The following is a 6,050-nucleotide window of genomic DNA, read 5'->3' as shown; positions in this document are numbered from 1 at the left end:
TTTTGTTTCTAACGGCTTTAAGCCAGTTTGATGCACAATTATCCTCTAAAATCAGTGGAAGAAGTCCACGGGGTCTAAGGTTCAATTTAAGCCATGAATCGATCGATAATAAAATGATCCTGGCCTTGACTTTTGTTTGGCCAGTCTCCAACCTCAACAAAGAGTTTGATACACAGTTAGGAACCTGAAGCAATGCTCTTAAGAATTTTATTTGGGACTTCCGGTAAGGACGCTGACCGAAGCAAATTTGTCTCCCCGGGGTGTTCCGGTTGGAGATCCAAAAAATATCAAATTAGGGTGCTCTGCCACCCCCACCCCCGATTCCTAAACGGTGGATCGGGACTCAGGAATGTTCCTGCTGCCCTAGAAGAGCGGTTTGACCCCTAAGCTTTCCGAGAGTGCTTTTTTAAAGACTCCTGAAGGCTTGAATGTTTGGTCCCACGGGCTTGAGGGGATTGGAATTCGCCACAGACGTTTATTTTGGCTTCATTCTCCCTTACCCTATACCATCTATGCAACCAACTTAAAGAAATGAAAGCCTCATCCTCCGAAATCCAAGTGAGTGACAAGAACCCCTCTGCTTTCATCCTGAGAACCAACTTGGTTTTAAGAATTTGATAACTGGCGAATCCTTACCTCCCCCCCAAAAGACGTTCGATTAATTGAATCTATTTAACTTGGTGTGGAAAATCGGCAAGAGGCTTATCAATTAAACAGCGTGCTAGACTAAACAAAAGGGACGTTGAACTGACATACTGACCTCCAATAAAATGCTGTGAAATCCAAGAAAGAAAGAGGAAGTCACCTTAGACCCTCCTTCTGGCAATGGCTGCTGCGGGGGAAAACTCCGACTGCATGGCAATATAGAGGTACCAGGCAACAGGCAACAGGCAAAGACAGAGAACACCGGTTACAAACCACCATCGTAGGACCAGAAGCGCGTTTCCTGGTGTAACAGATATATTTGTCCTGATCAACCAAAGAAAGGAACAGCAGAAGGTCCGCGATACTTCCTACTTCCTGTCAAAGCTGAGGACTTGGATGAGACACTCCTAGATCAGATTACTAAATTCTCAAAGAGACGGGACGTGGTGGTCATGGGGGATTTTAATTACCCGGATATCTGTTGGAAGTCCAACTCTGCTAAAAATGCAAGATCCAATAAATTCCTGACTTGTCTTGCTGACAACTTCATTTTCCAGAAAGTGACCAGGGAAACAAGGGGATCTGCTATCTTAGATTTGATTCTCACCAACAGGGAAGAACTGGTTGATGAGGTTAAAGTAGTAGGCACTCTGGGTAGTAGTGATTATGTAATCTTGGAATTTACAATCTTGGGGAAAGGGAAAACTGTACGTAGTCAGACATATAGGTTGGACTTTAGGAAAGCAAATTTTAACAAACTTAAATTTATGCTGGGAAGAATCCCATGGTCAGAAATACTTAAGGAGAAGGGAGTTCAAGAAGGGTGGGAGTTTCTTAAAAATGAAATACTGAAGGCGCAATCACAAACCATTCCTATAAGAAGGGAAATGGGAGGAGCTTAAAGATGCCAGGGTGGCTCCATAAACAGCTTTTTAAAGAGTTGAGAAGTAAAAAAGATTCATTTAGGAAGTGGAAGGAGGGCCTTATAACCAAAGAGGAATATAAAAAATAACTAGTGCTTGTAGGGAGAGTGTTAGGAAAGCTAAAGCTCAGTATGAGCTTAGGCTAGCGAGAGATGCTAAACACAACAAAAAAGAGTTCTTTTCCTATGTACAGAGTAAGGATAAGAATAAGATAAGCCCATTGCGGGGACCGGAAAGTGAAATTGTAACAGGAGATGAAGAGAGGGCAGAACTCCTCAATTCCTTCTTTTCCTCAGTCTTTTCTTGTGAGGGAGGAGGTGCTCAACAAGGCATAAATAGAACACATGATGAGGGAAGGGATTTGCATCCTAGGATTGGCATTGGGGTAGTGCACAAACACCTAGTTTCTTTAAATGAAACAAAGTCCTCTGGGTCAGATGAACTGCATCCAAGGGTACTCAAAGAACTTGCAGATCATAGAATCATAGAGTTGGAAGGGACCACCAGGGTCATCAAGTCCAACCCCTGCACAATGCAAGAAATTCACAACTACCTCCCCCCTCCACACCCCTAGTGACCAGAAGATGGCCAAGATGCCCTCCCTCTCATCATCTGCCTAAGGTCACAGAATCAGCATTGCTGACAGATGGCCATCTAATCTCTTCTTAAAAACCTCCAGAGAAGGAGAGCTTACCACCTCCCGAGGAAGCCTGTTCCACTGAGGAACCGCTGTAACTGTTAGAAAATTCTTCCTAATGTCTAGACGGAAACTCTTTTGATTTAATTTCAACCTGTTGGTTCTGGTCCGACCTTCTTGAGCAACAGAAAACAACTCAGCACCATCCTCAATATGACAGCCCCTCAAGCACTTGAACATGGTTATCATATCCCCTCTCAGTCTTCTCCTCTTCAGGCTAAACATACCCAGCTCCTTCAACCTTTCCTCATAGGGCTTGGTCTCCAGACCCCTCACCATCTTTGTTGCCCTCCTCTGGACACATTCCAGCTTGTCTACATCTTTTTAAAATGTAATTTCTGAGCCTCTTACCATTATTTTTGGAAAGTCTTGGAGATCAGGAAAGGTGCCAGAAGATTGGAGGCGGGCAAATGTTGTCCCCATCTTCAAGAAGGGGAAAAAGGAGGATCCGGGTAACTACCGATCCATCAGCTTGACGTCTATACCAGGAAAAGTTTTCGAACAAATCATCAAACAGTCAGTCCTTGAGGATTTAGAAAGGATGGCTCTGATCACTAAGAGCCAGCATGGGTTTCTCAAGAACAAGTCATGCTGGACTAAACCTATCTCCTTTTTTGAGAAAGTTGCTACCTTGCTGGATCAGGGGAATGCTGTAGACATAGTTTCTCTAGATTTCAGTAAGGCTTCTGATAAGAGGGGATGCTTATTAAATTTGCAGATGTAGGGATGTTGGGGGGAAAATTAGGTAAAATTCGGATTCAGCAAAATTTGGCCTGTTTTTATTCGGGAAATGCCAAAGTCCGAACTCCCTCGATTCGGATCCGTGGAATTCGGCACTAAGTTTGGAGTTTGCAAATAAATTCGGCCATTTAAAGTCATTAAAAACACATTTGTGCATTTCTGCGGCTTCGGGGGCGGGGCGTTTTTGGAGGTAGAGGTCCCAAACTTTCAGTGTAGCTTGAGGGGACCCTTCTTGCAAGACCCCCAAGTTTTGTGAAGATTGGGTCAGTAGGTCCCTAGTTATGGGGCCTGGAAGGGGTCCCCCATCTGCCCACTACAATAAAGCCATTACAAACACATTTGCGGCTTTCCGCGGCTCAGGGGGGGCATTTTTGGAGGTTGAGGTCCCACCTTAAGGGTAGAAAAAAACCTTGGGCTTGAATACCGGCTGGAGAAAAAAACTTTGCACACTTTAAAAGCTAAGGACAGTCCAAGGGGGTGGGAGCAATTTTACATAACGTTTCAAGGTATGATGGTAATAGTACAATGGCGAAGAAAACATAATCTTTTCCTGGTTAAAATCTTTTTACTTTCAGGTGCTTATACGGCAAAACTGGCAAACCCCCTCTCCCTCAAACCAGTACAGCTCGGCTCAACCCCAAATAAAGGTGGGCACCAAATCCCCCTCCCTCAAGCCAGTACAGTTTGGCTCAACCACCTACAAATGACCCAAGGAGGAGGTGGGGCGGTTGGCTTGTGGAGGGAGAGACTCACACGCGTGCACCGCTGCATGGACTCAACTCCAGGCGAGGGTGGCCAGGCCACGGGCAGAAAAATAGCAGAACGTAAACTCCCACAGAGGCGAGCGGGCACAAACACACGGCAGAACAAGCAAAACCCCCCTTTGGCTTCCCCCCACCCACAGAAACTGCTCCCCCCCACACACAGAGAGAGAATCTGCTTTCCCCCCCCCCACACACACACACACCCAGGAGAAAAAGTATAGAGGAAAACCCCAAAAATCAAACTGTGTGGATGTCTTCCAGCAGGAGCAGGGATGAGAAGTAAATCCAACCCAGTCCTATTCCAGTAAGCAGGAATCGGGATCTCTCAGAGTCAGGAGCAACACCACCAAAATGGAAAGAAATGAGTTCCAGACTCAGGACGGGACAGGAGGACGGGAGTTTTTATACTCTTCTCCTGGCCAATTCAAAAGGGGGAATCCCTGTTCTGATTGGCCAGGAGAAGACCCAGCTTGGCCACCATTAGCCGCGGGAGAATGCTGCTAGTTGCTTACTAACTGACGGTTATGCTGTTGATTCGGAGCCCTCCGAATTTGCTGAATTTATTCGGCGATTGCCCAAACTCGCTGAATTCGGCTCGTCGTTTTCCCGCCTTTTTCTAAATTTGGTTCCATCCGAACTGAAAACCGGCGAACCGGGGAAAATTCGGCTGTTTTTCAGTTAGTATGGAACCGAATCAACAGCCCTATGCAGATGATACTAAATTGAGAGGGGTAGCAAATACAGTAGAGGACACAGCCAGGATACAACATGATCTGGACAGGCTGGTGAACTGGGCTAAAACTAATAAAATGCACTTCAACACAGATAAATCTAAAGTTCTACATTTAGGTAGGAAAAATCAAATTCATAATTATAAGACGGGGGAGACTTGTCTGAGCAGTAGTGTGTGTGAAAAGGATCTTGGGGTCTTATTAGACCAAATACTGAACATGAGTCAGCAGTGTGATGCAGTAGCTAAAAAGGCAAATGCGATTTTGGGGTGTATCAACAGAAGTATAGTGTCCAGATCACCTGAAGTGCTGGTATCGCTTTACTCTGCTCTGGTTAGACCTCACCTAGAATACTGTGTTTAAGTTTTGGGCACCACAATTTAAGAAAGATGTAGACAAGCTGGAACATGTCCATATGAGGGCAACAAAGATGGTGAGGGATCTGGAGACCAAATCATATGAGGAAAGGTTGAAGGAGGTGGGTATGTTTAGCCTGAAGAGGAGATGACTGAGAGGGGATGATAACCATCTTCAAGTACTTGAAGGGCTGACACATAGAGGAGGGTGCCAAGTTGTTTTCTGTTGCCCCAGAAGGTCGGAGCAGAACCAACGGGTTGAAATTGAATCAAAAGAGTTTCTGTGTAGACATTAGGAAGAATTTTCTAACAGTTAGAGCAATTCCTCAGTGGAACAGACTTCCTCAGGAGATGGTGAGCTCTCCTTCCCTGTCAGCAATGCTGATTCTATAACCTTAAGCAGATGATGAGAGGGAATGCATCTGGGTCATCTTCTGGGCATGTAGTGGGGGACACTGGGGGTGTGGGTGGAGGTGATTGTGAATTTCCTGCATTGTTCGGGGGGTTGGACTAGATGACCCTGGTGGTACCTTTCCAACTCTATGATTCTATGATTCTAGTATTCCAATTGCATGGTTCTTTATGGAGTAGAGAAGGAAACTGCTAAACAAGTAGTTTGGCTTGGTTTGGTTTGGTTTGACTCAAAGGCTCCTGAGACCTGGGACAAATTAAGAGGTCATTCACTCAGAAATTAAGAAGACAATCCTAATCAGGTCTTGTCAGTAGTAAATCTCATTTTATTCAGTATGTCTTACTTCCAGGAGAGTGTTCTTAATTGCAGTCTAGTTTCCTTCTGTAAGGTCCAAAGCAAAGTAAATGCCTGGAAAATGTTTCTTCAACCATCAAGTTTCTCCTCTATGAATTTTGTCACTAAGCATCAGAAACCAGTGCAGAAAAATTCAGTTGTTAAAGTGTCCTCACCATTTTTGTCTCATTATTTCATTTACTTCCAGTAATGTGACCTATTATGTTCAGGATGGTTGTATAATCTGAACAAGGCCAGTATCATTTTTGAAAATCTTTTTTTTTTTTTTTAGTCTTTTATTCCTCTTGCTGGATTCTTAAAGCAGAGTGCTTTTAAAATGTTCTTTTTGTAGTTTGGATAGATCACCTTGAGCATCTAATTTGTGGAAAGGCTATTCAGAGAAATGAAACGAATACAAATATTAACCAACCCCTTCTCCAATCCAGTG

Source organism: Euleptes europaea, chromosome 15, assembly GCF_029931775.1.
Source record: "Euleptes europaea isolate rEulEur1 chromosome 15, rEulEur1.hap1, whole genome shotgun sequence".
Taxonomy (NCBI): domain Eukaryota; kingdom Metazoa; phylum Chordata; class Lepidosauria; order Squamata; family Sphaerodactylidae; genus Euleptes; species Euleptes europaea.
The sequence above is the reverse complement of the archived record's forward strand: the minus strand, read 5'-3'. Positions refer to the sequence as shown.